General features: G+C 30.1%; 1 protein-coding gene across 2 annotated transcripts in view; it reads left to right on the forward strand.

Annotated features, from left to right (window-relative positions):
- The window catches only part of LOC113366304 (gastrula zinc finger protein XlCGF57.1-like), a 113,652-nt gene that overhangs the window by 49,973 nt on the left and 43,190 nt on the right, over positions 1–20,489 (forward strand). The window lies entirely within an intron of this gene.

The raw sequence follows: 20,489 nt of genomic DNA on the forward strand, positions 1-20,489 counted from the left end.
CATAAAAATTGAGTTATATAAATTTAATTCCTGGAAATAGTCGATGAACCAAAATTATAGGATTTTAAATGTTTAAATTATTAAGTTTGTAAAAAAAGTTGAAAAATCGTGCAAATTTATTTCATTAATTCATTCCTAAAAATAAAATATTATTTAAATAGTTAAAAACATCATGTTCTAGAAAACAGTTGAATTTTTGTGTAATATGGAATCTAAAATTATGATTTTTCTTCGGATTGTGCAAAGTTGCTTAAGCCGTACCCCTCCAGAAAATAATGGTATATTATTTAGTGCAATTGAATTAAATCTTGTTCTATATAAAACTACAAATCACATTAATACAGGATTTATATATTATTTATAATCCGGTTTCATTCTGGACTATTATTTCATTATTTTTTTCGTTAGCACTTTGTTTGAATAACGAAAATGGTATTTTTAAGTTGTATACGTAATTTGTAATTGATTGCATCTTATTTCTCTACTTCATTCAAAAATTCTTGTATAAAACTACATAGTTTAAAAATAATAAGTGTATATTTTGTTAAATCATGGATTATTATCTTAACTCACGGAAATTTTGGAAAAGCTCGTTTATTCATAATTAAAATGTATATATTAAAGTAAATACTTAAATATTTATAAAACAAACACGATAAATGATAAGTTTATTCTCGGTAAGTGAATATTAACTTCCCGAAGGAGAAGTTTATGTTTTCATCAAAAAATCCGATTCGCTAAATTTATGTTTTCTCGACGATTCAAGCCATTCTGAATCGGATGAGACCAAATTTGGAAAAAGTATGTGTGTGTGTGTGAACAGATTTTTTTCTGTAAATCCTTTTAATCGACGTTTTCTCAAAAACGGCTGGACCGATTTCAAAATATCGATGAAGATTATCGTTTCTCAGTCTTGTGCGACGATTGGCCAAACCGTTTCTTTGTAATCTGGAAAAAAGTGTTGAAATTTTCTCCACATTTAAGCTCATACTACCGAATCGATTTTAAAAAATCAAAAACTGCTCGAAAGGTATTAGTTGGGAATCACAATGATTTGTTTTAGGTGAAAATCTACCGAGCCGTTTTCTTATAATTAATTGTTGAAAAAAAAATTAAGCCGATTTTTACGGAACTTTTTTGGCGATACATATCACGGTCTTATAAAACTTACTAAAATATTACGGCCTTACGACAAGTAGTTTAATTTTAAAAATGTATCAAAGTTTGAGAAAATAAGTAGTTTTTTTGACGTTTGTTTAAATTAAAATTAGACAATTTACTTGGTATAACGATAGAGTACTTGATCTTAACGAACATACTAAACCATTAAAGTCCTACGGAAAATGGTTCAATTACAAAATTTTTTGATTTTTTAAAATTTGCTTTTAGAAAATACTCCGAGTGTTCGTTCGTTTTCAATTATGTGTGGTAAATCCACTCGGAATACTTTCAATCACTCATGAATTAATTTATTTTTCATTGATTAAGTCGATTATTTACACATATCGGGAAGTTCATGTTACTTGCTTCAAGGCAAAACACCATTACCAACTAGTTTAAGATAGTCAGATAAATGTTTGTTTGATATGTGTTATTTATTGAAAAATAATTGGTTTGGCTTTTACAGTATTCCTACTCTACCCTATAATAAATATATTTTAGTTTGAATTTTTTTGGCAATGAAATTTTAACGTAAAGTTAATTTTTACTTTTGTTGAGAACTTTTTCTCAGAATTTATTTCTAATTTATCAAAACTATTTGGCAAAATCTCATTCGTTTCTCGATTTCTGAATTTTCGATTTACTTTTATTTGTTGCTTTCTCAGAACAGATGTTGTTATAATACGTTTTCATTGAAATTTGAAATAAATTAGAGTCACGCGCCACGGAACGGTTGATTTTCCGTTGTCAACCTAAATTATATTATGTCGCGTTGTATTGGCGCAGGATCAGAAATCAGAATTCAGAAATCTTAAAAGAACAGACGGACGCGGACGGTGTCAGAAGTCAGTCGGTGTTTTGGCTACGGTTTCGGTGGCTCATTGCCACGTACGGAACGAACTAAAACGTAGACTAAACAACTCATTTGCCAACTTCTGGAAAGTGGAGGGCAGCCGCCCAGGAAGAAATATCACCTAATTTATTTTGAATTGATTTAGCCGACGACGACGGCCTTTGAACAAGTTAGGCGGGACTCGCACGCGCGGATTTTAAAAATTTAAAACGTTTTTATATACGAAAGTTAGGGACTAGTTATAAGCTACTATTTAATATATCTTGAGACTTCTATACTTCTACAAAGTGAAGATGAATAAATGCTATAACATATCCTCTATCGAATCAAGTAATAACTAGTGGGGCGCATGACATCGTGCCTTAAGGCAAATTGCTGGAACTTCCCGTATCAAAAATTATTTTTTTTTAAAAGATTAACATTTTTGAAAAAAATTTACTACTTTGAGAAACTATAAATTTTTGACAAAAATTTACTTTTTTTCTGAAAAAAGACTTTTTGAAGAAAAGTGTATTTTGAAATATTTTATAAATTCTGAACTTTTTTTTCAAAGCAATCGTACTGCTTTAACTGCATAGATACGAAATATCGAAGCGCGTAAGCGCCGCGTCGCCGTCTAATGGATGAGCATTGGTACGGAACCCATAGGAATGCAAACAAAATTTATACTTATTGTTAAAGTCTCTATAAAATATCTGATAATTTAATGTGCATATGTCTAATGATCATTTTTGACCGCCTAATGGCTCATTTTTTACTTTTTCCTCCATATCTGCAAAGTCGTTGGACCTGCTTTTCCAAAAATTTGAACAATTCTTCATTTAGTCAAAAAAAAAATATAAAATGTTTTTTGAATTATTCAAATCGGACGCTCCGTTCTCATAAAAACTGAGTTACCGTTTTCGGCACTTTTTGCCCCGTATCTTCGAACACGTCTCCTCCTTATCAATAGGAATCGAATGTTTGAATTATTCAAATCGGTTGATCCGTGTTCCCGAAATCGTCGACGAAAATTTGTATCCGCACACACACACGCATCCATTTTTTCTAAGGTATGCCAAAATGTTCAGAAACCTCTAAAACATAAAAAAAAATATTTTCGAAAAGTTTTATTTATATTATTTTAATAGTTGTATTTCAAGAAGCGTTGAGTGATATTATGATAAATTAAACAGAAATACCTACAAAAACAATATTTATGATAGTAGTAATATTTACAAGAATTTTTCTAATAAAGTTTAACAATATATATTATAATTTTTAATTTTGATGTTCAACCCAATAATTAAACTGCATGTCATTAACTATGGGATAAAAGGGAGCAGGTAAAAAATTTCAAAAAAAATAGCAAAATACATATTTTACAATTATTAATTAGCTGAGAATTTTACTGAACATATAATTGAGTCATAACTCACCTTGCCAAAATTATTTTCTGGCACATGCAAACGCATATTTAAAATTCAAATGACATAAGTTAACAAAAATGTAGAGAGTAAATCAGATTACATTACTAATTGACAAACTGTAATAATTATATGGGTCTTCACATCCGAATCGTATCATTCTCCTAAGCATTCGTCATCATATAATATCAAGAATTATGAGTAACTACGTAGGTTCCCAAGATTATATTATATGTTTATAAAATCACCCCTCATTTTATAATTCTAGATAAATGCAAGTATCATCTTTTGTTTTCAGAATAATTAGTTATGTATGCCTGTTGATGTTATCGCTTGAGAAAAATTCGCTTCCTTTGCGATTAATTTTTGGCTTGGGAACATATCGAATAAAATTAGTATTAGTAATAATTTTAATATTTAAGCATTTTTTATTCTTTTCATAAAATTAACATGATAATTCATATTATAACTAGTGGGGTGGGTGCCATTGTGCCTTAAGGCAAATTGCTGGAACTTCCCGTACTGTAACGAAATGTACGAGGAATATTGAATGTTTTCAAATAGATTATTATAAATATTATAACATTGTCTAATATTTATAAGAATTATATAAACTGAATTGCAGAGTTGAAATTATTTGTTTAAAGTATATTAGAACTATAGTCAGAATTAAAAATAAAATCTGAATTATTTTCGATATACAAAAAATTAAAAAAAAAAAAAAAAAAAAAACAAATGAGACAAATTTTTTTTTCCAAAATCAATTATTTTGTTAAGACAAGCAGAAAGTTCTTTGAATCAATTGAATCGGACGCTTAGTTCTCTCAAAAACTGCCATTTTTTGTACATTTAGCTCTGTATCTCCGAAATGGCTGGGCCTGCCTTTGCAAAAAACTAATAACCCCTTCTCTCAATCATTACTAATTGAATGTTTTTTAGATCATTCAAATCGGATGATCCGTTCTCTCAAAAACTCGAATTCTATTTTCTGCACTCTTTGCTCCTTATCTCCGTAACTGCTGGACCTGCCTTTGCCAAAAACTAATCAGCACATTTCCTTATCAGTAGGAATCGAATGTTTTTTAAACCATTCAAATCGGTTGATCCGTACGCCCGAAAACGTGGACGAAAAATTGTATCCATACATACATACATACACACACACACACACACACACATCCATTTTTTCTGAGGTATGCCAAAACGTTCAGAAACCTTCAAAACGTCGAGAAATGTAAAAATTTTCAATTCCGATTTTCGGCCCATTACAATAACTTACCCTACGGGAAGTTAAAAAGTCGTTATAGCATGTTCTAAAAATTCTATTAATTTCAAAATTATATAATCGATATATAAATAATCGTATCAAAATCACGCTTGCACACGCTTCGGATTCATCACCACAAAATCGAACTTTGACTTATCAAAATTAAGTAATTATAAATGAAATTATAAAATGAGATAAATAAAATTAATGTCGTAATTTTTCCATGCCCTATATAAGACGTAGGTCATGAGTAAGCAAAGTACATAAATTTGTCTCTTTAATTCAGAAAAAAGAAGATTTAGTGTCATGTGGAAAAACAAAAGATTACAAATGATTAAGCATTTTTGAAATATATCAATAGGCAAGTGTTTTAGTCACGTAGGCCACATTAGGATTATTTCAATGCGATGTGTTTCTTTGAATGATTTTGATAAGAAACGCATTTCGAGATACGGAAGTTAATGCAAGGGCTTAAGAAAATAAAGTTTTATTGATGTAATTTGTTCTTAATTAAAAGTAACTTTGATTATAAAGGACCGCTTCACAAATAGTATGAATTTTTTGCTACAGTCTTTCAACAATCTCAAATCAATTTTAAAATGTAACTAGTGGTGTATGGCATCGTATCTTAACTCAAATTGCTGGAACTTCCCGTACCGTAACAAAATGCTCGAGGAATATTAAATAATTTCAAATAGATTATTATAAATACTGTAACATTGTCTAATATTCATTTATAAGAATTATATAAACCGAATTGCAAAATTTAAATCATTTATTTAAAGTATATAAGTAGCTTTAGAACTTTAAACAGAATTAAAATTAAAATTTGAATTATTTTAGATATACAAAAAAATTGAAAAAAAAAATTGAAACAAATAATTTTTTTTCAATCGCTTCAGAATGACTTGAAATTGAATTTAACAATATACTAATGATTATAACAATATTTAAACATTATTTATACTCTAGGGAAAAACAATTTAATTACCTACACTTATTAATTTTTAAAAAATGTATAATGTTGCTTAAAAATTTTCAAGAATGGATTTGAGTATTACAAATCTTTCAATAATCATTTATTGAGTAAGTTACAGCAATCGTAAGAAATGATAACTAAAATTTTTATATATCTCTACGTTTCAGAAGTTTCTGAACATTTTGGCATACCTTAAAAAAATGCATGTATGCGTGTGTGTGTGTATGTTCGAATACAAATTTTCTGAACACGGATTAACCGAGTTGAATGATTAAAAAAAACATTCGATTTTTATTGATAAGGAGACGTGTTATTAGTTTTTGACAAAGGCAGGTTTAGCTGTTTCGAAAATACGGGGCAAAATAGCCAAAAATGGTAATTCAGTTTTTGAGAGAACGAAGTGTCCGATTTAAATAATTCAAAAAACGCTTTACTGGTATTAACAAAATGAAGAGCTGATTAAATTTTTCTAGCTGTTTTAGAGATCGAGTAATAAAAGTAAAAAAACACGTCATGTCGGCTGTCGAAAATGATCATTAGACATATGCACTAATATGCACATCAAATTATCACGTATTTTATAGAGATTTTAATAATAACAGCTTGCAAAATAGTTAAAAATTTTCAAAAGATTTCAAAATTAAGAAAAACTATTTGAAAAATAAAATTTTTCAAAAAAAGACAATTTTTTTTAAATATCAAAATTTAATTTTGTCAAAGTTTTCAAGTAATTTTAAAGGTTTTTCAAGGATATTTATTTTGCTACGGAAAGTTTCAGCAATTTGCCTTAAGGCACGAAGCCGTGCACAGTGCACTACTAGTTTTATCATTGTCACTTATTTTGATGAAGAAATTAAGAAAAATCGCAATATTATTATCAGCCAGTAATCCCATGACATTTTGCATGAAGGTATTGCTAATAGTAAGACTGACAATTTGCTAAAGAGTCACCACCGAGATAAAACTCTTCTTTCAATCTCGTCTCGTCTTCTTGTAATCGAATGCCGGAAATAATCGCTTTTAACCGCCGCGTCGCTTTTTGCAAAATCATCTCAGCTCCAAAGAAACGAAGAAACGAAGAAACGATCCTCTCATTATGCAAGTAATAAAATCGTCTTATAGCAATTTAATGAGCCGCTGTCATGAATCATCTCACATGTCGAAAGTTTTTGCCAATCGCCATTAGTGGTGATTTCAGCCAGCTTCGAGCAATAAAATTTATTTGAACTCTTTCAAATGCAACGAACATCGATTAGATAGATTAAAATTTTAAAATTACAATATTAACTTCGTGTAGGGTAGTTATAGTAATGGACCGAAAATCGAAAATGCATTTCTCGACGTTTTCAACGTTTCTGAACATTTTGGCATACCTCAGAATAAATGGATTGTGTGTGTGTTTTGTCTGTCCGCATTTTTTCGTCCACGTTTTCGGGCGCACGGATCAACCGATTTGAATGGTTTAAAAAACATTCGATTCCTATTGATAGAGAGATGTGTTGATTAGTTTTTGGCAAAGGCAGGTCCAGCCATTGCAGGCATACGGAGCAAAAAGTGCAGAAAATAGAAATCGAGTTTTTGAGAGATCGGAGCATCGGATTTGAATGATCCAAAAAACATTCAATTCGTAATGACGAGGAGAAGTGGTTTGAATGGTTTAAAAAACATTCGATTCCTATTGATAGAGAGATATGCTGATTAATTTTTGGCAAAGGCAGATCCAGCGGTTTCGGAGATACAGAGCCAAATGTTAAAAAATGGCAGTTTTTGAGAAAACTAAGCGTTTGATTTAAATGATTCAAAAAACTTTCTGCTTGTTTCAACAAAATAATTGATTTTGGAAAAAAAAAATTGTTTCTTTTTTTTTCCAAAAATATTTTTGTAATTTTGGATCAAAAATTCAAAAAATTACCCAGGCTAAGCACAGTCTAAGCGCCACTCTGGTGCAAATGTTTACCCAAGTGCGTTTAGACTGTTTATGTACTGGGGCACTTTTCCAATTTTGTGAAAACTATTGAAAAATGTGAAAATGCCGCCAACATAAGCGAAGTATAAGTGAAAATGTCGCACAGAATTGTTCGCAAAAGCGTTTAGACTGTGACTATACGGGAGCACTTTTTCAATTTTGTGTAAATTAGGCAACTATTTTTTTTTTTTAAATTGAATTCGAAATGAAATGACGATTGTTAATGTTCTGGAGATAAATTGATTTATGATTTACATTTGATTTACTCAGATATAACAAGATAGCAAAAATAATGAAAGTTACAGTATTTGTAATAATATATTTGAAAACGTTTAGAATCACTCGAATATTTCATTGCGGTACGGGAAGTGCAAGCAATTTGCCTTAAGGCACGATGCCATACACCACTAGTTTCAAAGTTTTTGTATTAACTATATCAATAAACACTTTGCATAGCGAAATACATGTTATCCATCTTTTCTAATGCGGTCTAAAAATCTTCACCATCCTTTTAACCAAATCTCCTTAACCATTAAACCCTGGCGATGTAAGTCGCTATAATCTATAGATCTTTAGGAAAAAGAACGCCGCCGAGATTCGGGGAAACAAGAGGCAATCCATTTCTACCTTTAGTAGGATAATTGCTATTGATTCACAAGAAGAGAAGAATCTGATTCGTAGAACTCGTTGTCCCTTAGGAGGATTCATCATTCATTCATTCAGGAGCCCATTCATGCGGAGCCATTGGGAACGTGCTGGAATTCACGTACCCAATAATGTAATAAATACCTTAACATTGCGGGAAAAATTAGAGGCTATTATAAAGGCATTGAGGAAAGGAAAGCGATATAATGACATTAGTTAAATAAAAAAACGCCTTTTTCGAATTATTGAATATTCGCAAAATTTAAGCAATAATCTCATAATCGTCATTAGTTTAATCACCTATCATAAATAGTGCACAAATAACTCAATATAAAAATTGCAACTAGTGGGGCGCATGGCATCGTGCCTTAAGGCAAATTGCTGGAACTTCCCGTACCAAAAATTATTATTTTTTTAAAAACGATTAACATTTTTGAAAAAAAATTACTTCGAAAAAATTAGATTTTTGAGAAACTATAGATTTGACAAAAAATTACTTTTTTTGAAAAAAATTTTTTTTTATTGAAAAAAAAATGTTTTCTTTATTTTGACATATTTTGGAAATTCTGAACTTTTTTTTCAAAGTAATCGTACTGCTTTAAGTGCATAGAGACAAAATGTCAAAGCGCACAAGCGCCGCGTCGCCGTCTAACGGATGAACATTGGTACGGAACCCATAGGAATGTAAACAAAATTTATACTTATTGTTAAAATCTCTATGAAATATCTGATAATTTCATGTGCATATGTCTAATGATCATTTTTGACCGCCAAATGGCTTTTTTTTTTACTTTTATCATTAGATCTCCGAAACCGCTAAACCTGCCTTCATGAAAATTTGATCAATTCTTTATCTTGTCAATACAAGTAAAATGGAATTATTAAAATCGGACGCTCCGTTCTCTTAAAAACTGAGTTATCATTTATGGCACTTTTTGCCCCGTATCTTCGGAACGGCTTGGCCTACCTTCGCCAAAAACTAATCAGCACGTCTCCTTATCAATATGAATCGAATGTTTTTTAACTTCCCATAGGGTAAGTTATTGTAATGGGCCGAAAATTGAAATTGAAAATTTTTACATTTCTCGACGTTTTGAAGGTTTCTGAACATTTTGGCATACCTCAGAAACAATGGATGTGTGTGTGAGTATATGTATGTATGGATACAATTTTTCGCCCACGTTTTCGGGCGCAGGGATCAACCAATTTGAAAGGTTCAAAAAACATTCGATTCCTATTGATAGGGAGATGTGCCGATTAGTTTTTGGCAAAGGCAGGTCCAGCCGTTACGGAGATACGGAGCAAAGAGTGCAGAAAATAGAAAACGAGTTTTTGAGTGAACGGAGCATCTGATTTGAATGATCTAAAAAACATTCAATTAGTAATAATTGGGAGAAGTGATTATTAGTTTTTGGCAATGGCAGCCCCAGCCATTTCGAAGATACAGAGCAAAAAGTGGCAGTTTTTGACAGAACTAAGCGTCTAATTTAAATGATTCAAGAAACTTTCAGCTTGTTTTAACAAAATAATTGATTTTGGAAAAAAAAAATTCTTTTTTTTTTAGTTTTTTTTGTATATCGAAAATAATTCAGATTTTATTTTTATTTCTGACTAAAGTTCTAATATACTTTAAACAAATGATTTTAACTTTGCAATTCAGTTTATATAATTCTTATAAATATTAGACAATACTACAATATTTATAATGATTTATTTGAAAACATTCATTCCTCGAACATTTCGTTACGGTACGGGAAGTTCCAGCAAATTGCCTTAAGGCACGATGCCATACACCCCACTAGTTGAATTATTCAAATCGGTTGATCGGTGTTCCCGAAATCGTCGACGAAAATTTGTATCCGCACACACACACACACACGCGCGCACACACATACACACACACATACATCCATTTTTTCTAAGGTATGCCAAAATATTCAGAAACCTTTGAAACGTAAAGATATATAAAAATTTTCAATTTCGATTTTTTTGCGATTACTATAACTTGCCCTACGGTAAGTTAAAATTATATTTCTTCACTTTAATCAGGTAGGAATACTTTTAAAAATTTTATATTTTTAAAAAAATATATCATTTTTTCAAATTTTTGAGATATATTTTCGTAAATATGTTTTGTATGATGTTCCTTAATTATATATCAGCTAGATAGAGACAATGACAATTGATAAATATTTTTGGCTTCTATTACATTCGCCCTTCTAGAAATATGATTATATTAAGATTTCGAGGCGAAATGTCTACCAAAACGTATATATGTTTCTGTAAGATGTTGCGATTCGAAATAGTATTATATGATGAGATCGCATACCTAAAGGATGATGCAATGGTCCCGTCTCCTTGCATTGCGGAAGGGTCTGGGATTCTGGGATGCGCCTAGGCAGGGCCAAACTGGAGAATAAAAAAAATTCTTTCGTTTAATTTTGAATTTTGTTTAATAATTAATTATGTGTACTAAAGAGTATAAACTGCGTTAATAAGTATATGTCACAAATCATTGTCATTGTGTTTTACATTGCAAAAATATTAATTACTAGTTGTACCCAATCATGCGTTACTGTGTTATATATAATTAAAAATCTGAACAAAATTAAAAAAAAAATCAAAAGAGTGTTAAAGGTGAACAACTTTTAACTAAAAAAAATAAACATTTTAAATAAAAAAGTGCTTGCATAACCTTAGAAAAATCTGAATAAAAATTCTGTGTAAAACTTCCACAAAAAGACGATTGACCAGTTATCAACCTAGTTAAAAGTAATTAATAAAATTGGGAAGTGTGCCAGGAAAGTGAAAATTGAGGGTTGCCTGTATTTTTCAAACTCATATTTTGAAAAGAACTGATCCAAATTGAAAAATAAGTATTAAAATTTGACAACTCTTGCTGAAATTATTTTTTTAAGCATTTTCATGAGCTCAAAAAATCTCAATCAAAATTCAATCAAAAACGTTCACTAACAGAAATCTAGATGAAAAATGTAGAAATTACTATGATAATTCTTACAAAAAAGGGATTGCGGTAAGAAGGTACAAATTTAGGGTTCGATTAACCAAAAAAAGAAAGAAATAAAAAAAACTTAGGAGTGGCCAACCCCTATCACTTGGTTTCAATTAGGATATGCAGAAACCTGTCGGGGGATTATTATCATAGAAGTTTGAAAAAAAAATTTCATTCTTTTATTAAATTATGAAGGCACGACTTTATCACAAAATCACAATTTCTAAAATATGATGCCACTTTGCAAAATCATATACATATTTTTTATACTCATATTTAACAGGGATCAGAATTTTTTATTCAATGAATTGTTGAGCTCGAACTTCTGCTTACTTTGTTCTTTTAGATAGTAAAAAGTTAACCTCCCCATATTTTGATTATTTTATTATTAGATAAATTTTAGTAGAAAAATAATCAAAATATGAATAGGCTAATCGTTAAAAAATATAATCTTATCAATGTGTTCAGATCAAATATTTCGTCACTTTTTTTCACTAAATTTTCAAATATTTTATACTATTTCATATTATTAAAGCACATAATAACACCTGATTATCGAAATTTGTAAAATATAGTATCATGTAAAAATCATAAATATTTCATTAGAAGATTTTCCAATATTAAATTCAGTCGATAAACTGTATAAAATTTCCAATTTTTTACTTTTAAAATAATTTTTACGCTTTAACTGAAAATTAAAATGTGAAATTTGCAATTGTATTGCTTATAAAACACAAATTCACTTTAAATAATTTTTATAATCCATTTTATTTTAGACTTTAGATTTTAGTAAGTTTCATTAACAACGATTTTTTCTTGATGATTTTATATTTCCTAAATCGGTCCAGGTGCAGGACAAAATATTTTGCACTAACTTGCTTATTAAAAAGAGATAACTCAGCCGATCATCGCAAAAAAACTTTTCAAGATGAATCGAGTATTCGGGACAGTCCCGCATTTCCACCTTATATCCCGGGAATCCCTAAATGCAATATTTGTTCCGGATTTTCATCAGTTGTCCTAGTTTTTAAAATTTAATCTGGTTTAATCTGAATTTTCGCAAATACTTGATAATAAAATTGCAACGAAAAATTTACAAAAGTTAGCAAAAATTGTAAAATCGAACTTCTGACACAAATGGAAGGTAACGGCACAAATTCATCAAAAACTGATATTAAAAATTATGAATCAAATCATGAAGAGTTTCTTATCTGTCCATAGCGTTCTTTTCAGCACTCGTTCTGCCAACTTTTATCACAAACCGAGTCATAACCGAGTTCTAACCGCGAAGGCGATTATAGAGCGACGAGCGCGTCGTCGAAATTGATTGACAGCTAATAATCGTAAAAGATAAGAAAACCTTTATTCTCATTCGGTAATTACTTACATGAAAGCAATCAGCATTATTATTGCAGAGGTGAATGTGAATGTGAATGTATACGATGTACGATATACGTCTACCTCATTTTTTGCTCATCGCATTCGGATTTTTTGTTCTGGATGGAATGGAATCGCCATTCGCAGAAATTCTCCTCTTCTCTCATATTTATGATGGAGATGATCGAAGAACAAGAGATTCGAGTCGACAAACGTTCTCCTGTTGTCCGACTTGTAATGTTAAATAGAACGAGAGTTGCAGAAATCATAATTAACAGTTATAGATATATGAAGTAGAAAATGATAATCCACATAATCCAATAGATTATAAGAAGACTATCCCCGATTAAATATATATAAATATGGATATCCTATGCATTCAAAAACTTTACATACAACCGCCTTGAAAATTTGGGAAACTGTTAGGTATATCCCCGGACAGGTTTTCTCATATTAATACTGAAGTCTGTTTTTATATTGCATATATAAAAAATGCATATATTCCTAAATTTTCACTCTATTACCACAAACTTCTATTTCGTAAGAATTATCATAATAGTTATATAATTTTTCGTATCGATTTTGGTCAATAAACGTCGATTTTTACTGATTTTTTTTTGAGATTTATTGACCTTATGAAAAAGCTCAATTTTAAATGAAACTAGTGGGGTGGGTGGCATCGTGCCTTAAGGCAAATTGCTGGAACTTCCCGTACCGTAACGAAACGTTCGAGGAATATTGAATGTTTTCAAATAGATTATTATAAATATTGTATTATTGTCTAATATTTATAAGAATTATATAAACTGAATTGCAGAGTTGAAATTATTTGTTTAAAGTATATTAGAACTATAGTCAGAATTAAAAATAAAATCTGAATTATTTTCGATATACAAAAAATTAAAAAAAAAAAAAAAAAAAAAAAAAAAAAAAAAAAAATGGTACAAAATTTTTTTTCCAAAATCAATTATTTTGTTAAGACAAGCAGAAAGTTCTTTGAATCAATTGAATCGGACGCTTAGTTCTCTCAAAAACTGCCATTTTTTGTACATTTAGCTCTGTATCTCCGAAATGGCTGGGCCTGCCTTTGCGAAAAACTAATAACCCTTTCTCCCAATCATTACTAATGGAATGTTTTTTAGATAATTCAAATCGGATGCTCCGTTCTCTCAAAAACTCGATTTCTATTTTCTGCACTCTTTGCTCCTTATCTCCGTAACTGCTGGACCTGTCTTTGCCAAAAACTAATCAGCTCTTCTCCTTATTAATAGGAATCGAATGTTTTTTAAACCATTCAAATCGGTTGATCCGTACGCCCGAAAACGTGGACGAAAATTTGTATCCATACATACATACACACACACACACACCACACACACCACACACATCCATTTTTTCTGAGGTATGCCAAAACGTTCAGAAACCTTCAAAACGTCGAGAAATGTAAAAATTTTCAATTCCGATTTTCGGCCCATTACAATAACTTACCCTACGGGAAGTTAAAAAAAAATAATCAAGGGTTGTCCAACTCTTAACATCGCGTAGAATAAGTTATTGTAATCGTCCAAAGAAAATTTTTGCATTGCTTCACGTTTTGAAGGTTTCTGAACACTTTGACATACCTTAGAAAAAATGGATGTGTGTGTGTATGTATATATTGGATTCAATTTTTTAATTTTGGACTTTCACTGATGTAAAAATAAGATAGAATAAATAAAAAAACACGTTAAGTTAAAAAAGAAATTTTACATGAGTTAAATTAAATTCATAATTATTCCAACTTCCAACTCTGCTGATGATTATTTTAGTATAATCTTCGTAAAAATTTGTATTTAGCTTTGGTTAAATGTAGCTTTTGATTCAGAATATTCCTAATAATTAAAAATTAGACATTGGTTTTGTTTATGGAAACGATAATTTTTTTTATAGAAAAATAGCAAATAACATATTTTAATATTTAGGCAATGACTAGATAATTTCCTGATATTTCAATAGTTTTCAATAGTTTATTTTCAATAGTTCCATATTTCAATAGTTGTTTATTTGATATGTTGTATGTGTTGTGATGTATGTTATTTGGTTCTTACAGTATAATTACTGAAAGTCAAATGCTTATATTCTTATAAACTCATACGTTGCGATGGTGAATGGGACATTTCACTCGATGATGCATCTAATAAAGTTCAACAAACCACTTCGAAAAATATGTACGCTATTTTCCATCTTAATAACTAGATGTAGCAGAATCGCATTTTTATTAAGATTTAATTTTATTTATTGAGCCAAGCATATAGCCATTTTCACTTTCACACATTTGTCTAATTTATTTACGTCAATTTTCTTCACAATCTTCATATCTTACATGAATTTATCATTCTCTGTTTTTCATTCAACTTGTCCTCTTTTGAGAGTTTTTCATATAGTTTCTTTAGAGAGTATAAATCCTATATAAAATTTTATCTTTAAGCATGTATGAATAAAAATTTCGCTATCATAAAAATGCCATATGCAATATTCGCATGCTCATTAATATAATGACTTTAAGTGTGAGTATTTTTTTTAATTATTAACAGTGACCTTCGCTCCTCGTCGGAAGATTCTTATTCCGGACAATTTATCGTAACGACTTCCTGTCACAAGAGCGCAATCAAAAATTATTTCTCTTTAATTCTGATTAAGAAAGAAATAGAATGCATGAGAATTGACAATTTTTAACGTAATTATTTTTTGAAAATTTAATTTTCGAGTACTTGTCTTATGTCTTATATCCAGGACTATAGTCAGATTTGCGGAGGTGAGAGAAAAAAATCTTAATAAATTTTGATTCTCATCGATTAAGTCGATTATTTTCACAAATTGGGAAGTTATTGTATTACTTACAGTTAGTTAATTTCATGAATTCATTAAGACAATTACCATTAATCTAATAATGTCTAATATTTCCATTCCTCCGTTCGTTTGCGTATTTAAATATACACAATTATGAATCAAAATATTTTCGTACAAATATTTACATGCGCAATCTGCTTACCATATTAGTAGTAAATTTAAATAATGGATAACTTATGATGATGATATCTGCTTTTGAAAACACAAGCATAAATCATAAAACATATTTAAACATGTCGTTATAATTACATTGCTAGATAATTGCTGTGCGAAATTTGCCATTCATCATATCAATTTGATGAATGTTGTCGTTGACGTATCGATAGTTGTTTATAAGAAATATTTTGTAAATTTTTGTGCTAAACTTATAATTGTTGAATTGTCTATTTTTAGTTAGATTTCTATAAAAGTCACATGGTATGATAAAACGTGAAAGTACTAGAAAAATGCAAATAAAAACTAGAAGTTATTACAATGTTTTTGAAATAATTAATTTCGATGTATTTTAATTAATTTTTAATTAATATTTTTATTACACGGAATCCTTCATTTAAGATGAACGGATATGCTGGAGAAAATATACGCCTATATAAAGCAACTAGAAAAACGTAAAAGTTGATCTTTCAAAGCTAGTGTTTTAATCGAAACGTTTTTTGTTTTCACCAGAAAATCCGATTTTCTACTTCTATATTTTCTCGACGTTTTAAGTCATTCAGAATCGATTGAGACCAAATTAGAAAAAAACTATATATGTATGAGAGTATTTGACTTTCAGTTTCAGTCAGTTTTTGACTTTTCATCGTCGTTTTTTAACTTACCGAAGGAGAAGTTTATGTTTTCATAAAAAAATCCGATTCGCTAATTTTATGTTTTCTCGACGTTTCAAGCCATTCTGAATCGAATGAGAACAAATTTGGAAAAAGTATGTGTGTGTGTATGTGAACAGATTTTTTGCCGTAAATCGACGTTTTCTCGAAAACAGCTGGGCCGATTTCAAAAATTTAAAAGCCATTCGATGTATCTCGACGAGGACTATCGTTTGTCAGTTTTGTGGGACGATCGGCCGATACGTTTCTTTATAAATAGCAGAAAAGTGAAAAAAATTTTGTCCACGTTTTAGCCCGCAATTCTGAACCGATTATGAAAATTCAAAAACCGTTCGAAAGATATTGGTTGGGAATTGTGCTGATTAGTTTTTGGTAAAGATCGGCCCGGCCGAGCTCTTGTAATAAAGTGTTAAAAAATTTCTAAAACTATAGTCTTCTAGATCATACTAAAATATTACGGCCCTACGACAATTGGTTTGCCTTTGAAAATTCGTCAAAGTTTGCAAAAATTGGTATCATTTTTTTGGCATTTGTCAAAATTAGACCTTTCAGCGACGTTTTCTCAAAAACGCCTTAACGAATTTCAGAAATTTAAAAGCCATATGATGTATTTCGATGAGGACTATCGTTTGTCAGTTTTGTGCGACGATCTGCCAAGCTGTTTTTTGTAATTTGAAAAAAAGTGTTAAACTGTTCGAAAGATATTAGTTGGAAATGGCACTGATTAGTTTTAGGTGAAAATCTACGAGCCGTTTTCTTGTAATTAACTGCGGAATTTTTTCTAGCGATATATATCTATATAAGTCTTATACAATTTACTGTAATATTACGGCCTTACGACAAGTAGTTTAATTTTAAAAATTCATCAAAGTTTGAGAAAATGATTAGTTTTTTTGACGTTAGCTAAAATTAAAATTAGACGATTTATTTAGTATAACGATAGAGTACTTGATCTTAATACACATACTAAACCATTAAAATCCTACGGAAACTGGTTCAAATATAATAATTGTTGATTTTTGAAAATACTCCGAGTTAACGTATTTGTTCGTTTTCGAATATGTGTAATAAATCTACTCATAAATTAATTTATTTTTTATTGGTTAAGTCGATTATTTACACATATCGGGAAGTTCATGTAACATGCCTCAAGGCTAAATACCAATACCAACTAGTTTTCAAAAACGGTTAAGACGATTTCAAAAATTTAAATGCAATTTGATGAAACAAAAATTCCGTGATGTTGGCGAATTGTGCAAACATTTTTGTCCACTTTCGCAAAAAATTCTGGATCTATTTTGAAAACTAAAAAACCGATAAAAAGTTACCATTTGGGATTCGTGCTGACTAGTTTTTGGAAAATATCGAATTAAAAAATTGCATTTTTGGTATTTGCCACTTCCACCTAGTCAAATTGAAATTACATATTTCGATTAAAATTAACGCATACGAGAACATCAATATAATTTACTACGCATAATTAAGCCTTTCTGAATAATTTTATTGCGTATCGAAATAACCCTTTTCTGCTATAACAACCTATGGCCCGTGGCCCCTGTCGCAATATGAGCACTTGTGTGACCCACGCACTGACCCCAAGATGTATTATGGTTTTTTTTTTGTTTATCATTGCATTCATTCATCATTCATTAATCCATTCGTATGTGTTTTACTATCGATACTATATTTATTTACTGAGCGGAGCGATAAAATTACGATTGTACTATACAGGGCTAGTAATAGAATAGTTATAGTAATTGCAAAAAAATCAAAAATGAATTTTTTTATATATCTTTTTAAACAAATGAATGTGTATGTGAGTGTGTGTGCGGATACAAAATTTTTGTCGAAGATTTCGAGAGGGATTAACCAATTTGAATGGTTCAAAAAACATTCGATAGAGTTACGTGCTGATTAGTTTTTAAACAAGGCAAGTCTAACCGTTTCGAAGCTACGGAGTAAAAAAGTGCCAATAATGGCAATTAAATTTTTGAGAGAACGGAGCGACCGATTCAAATTATTCAAAAAAAAATTTACTTGTGTTCATGGAATGAAGAATTGATTGAATTTTAGATCAAACAAATTTTCTCGATGTTTTCACACTATAGATCAATCGACTTCAATGAATTTAAAAAAACGATATTTTTCAAAAATTTTAACTTTTTTAAAAACGTCCAATTTTTTTTTGGCTGGAAATATCTAGAAAACATGAAAATAATAGCAAATTGGAATTTCTGGCACAGATAGGAACATTTTTAAATTAAAGTGTCATCACAACAGCTCCAAGAACTGTTAAATTCTAATTGTTGGAAATTTCAGTACCAAAAATTATTTTTTTTTAAAAGATTCAAGTTTTTTTTAAAAAACTCGACCTTTGAATTTTTTTAAATATTTGAAAAAAAAAAGAAAAATTTGATATATTTATACTTTGAAATAATTTGGAAATTTTTAACTTTTTTTTAAAGCAATCGCGTTAAGTTAGCTGCGTAGAGACATTGGTACGGAACCCACAGAAATATGAACAAAATTGTTATTATTATTAAAATATATATAAAATATGTAATAATTTGATGTGCATATGTCTAATGAACATTTTTATCCGCCAACTGGCATTTTTTCACTGTTTTATTGGATCTCCAAAACCGCTAGACCCGCCGACCCAAAAATTCATCATTTCTTCATTTCGTCAATACAAATAAAATGTTTTTTTAATTATTGAAATCGGACGCTCCGTTCTCTTAAAAACTGAGTTACCGTTTTCGGCACTTTTTGCCCCGTATCTTCGGAATGGCTAGACCTGCCTTCGCCAAAAACTAATCAGCACGTCTCCTTATCAATACAAATCGAATGTTTTTTGAATTATTCAAATCGGTTGATCCGTGTTCCCGAAATCGTCGACGAAAATTTGTATCCGAACATACATACGCACACACACACACACATACATCCATTTTTTCTAAGGTATGCCAAAATGTTCAGAAGGTTTTGAAACGTAAAGATCTATAAAAAAATTCATTTTTGATTTTTTTGCGATTACCATAACTTGCCCTACGGGAAGTTAATAAATGTTGTGAAATTTTTCATGAAATTAAACATGGTGATAAAGTTCATGCACTAAACAATCCTATAAAAATCGGTTGAATTATATAAATTCATAAAAATTTGGAATAATAAGCTACAATTTTAGGACGTACAAACACGCGTGTGAGCGCTATAATTAATTTAGTTACAAATATTATAAATGTGTAAAATGTCTAAATCTCAATTTTGGTAGAATAGGTCCTTTTGTTATTACAGCTATCGCGAATTTCATGCAACTTGCCTTTAAGCAAAATGCCACTTTTAATTAGTTTTTTTCTGAAACCCTGTCTCAAATAACTTCTTTCGATCAAATGACGTTAAATTGACCTTAAAGATCATTACATATCTCTAGTTTGGATTTCGCTCGAATATTGTTTGACAACAAATCATCATGAAGAGCGGCATTCGATATATAAAACATGTATATCGCGCGTTTTTTCTCAGAAATCTTTATAAATATTGTGATGAACGGCCGTGACGTAAAGGAATCAAATCAAATCGTGTCGCAACATTATTATAACGACTTTATTCCATAAATCGTAAGAAGTTCATTGAATTAAATTTAAAGCATCATTACACTCCGGCGATCATCTTCGCAATTTGAGGTCAGATCATATTTAACACGAGATTATAATTATTTTATTTTTAACACTGCATATCATGGGTTTCATTCAGATTTTGTTTTTGAAATAAATTCAGTATGTTTTGAACTTGCAACTAGTATTCTAAACATATCATAAATGGAATACCATTAGTTGGAACGCTCAACGATCAGTCGAACCGTTTCTTTAAAATTCAAACACTACTCTAAAAATATAAATTGGATGTTGATGGATCCAATGATGAATGGAAAAAATGATAAATTTCATTATCTTTTGTATATTTCTGTATAATGAGCTAACTGCACTCTTAAGGCTCGTCCATTAATCACGTGATCGATTTTTTAGGAATTTTTTAACTCTTTGCTACGTATCTCCGCAACGGCTGGACCTGCCTTTGCCAAAAACTAATCAGCACATCTCCCT

The sequence above is a fragment of the Ctenocephalides felis genome, unplaced genomic scaffold (genome assembly GCF_003426905.1).
Source record: "Ctenocephalides felis isolate EL2017-DRISC unplaced genomic scaffold, ASM342690v1 CF-g0.4_SCAFFOLD_01170, whole genome shotgun sequence".
In the NCBI taxonomy this organism is placed as follows: Eukaryota; Metazoa; Arthropoda; class Insecta; order Siphonaptera; family Pulicidae; genus Ctenocephalides; species Ctenocephalides felis.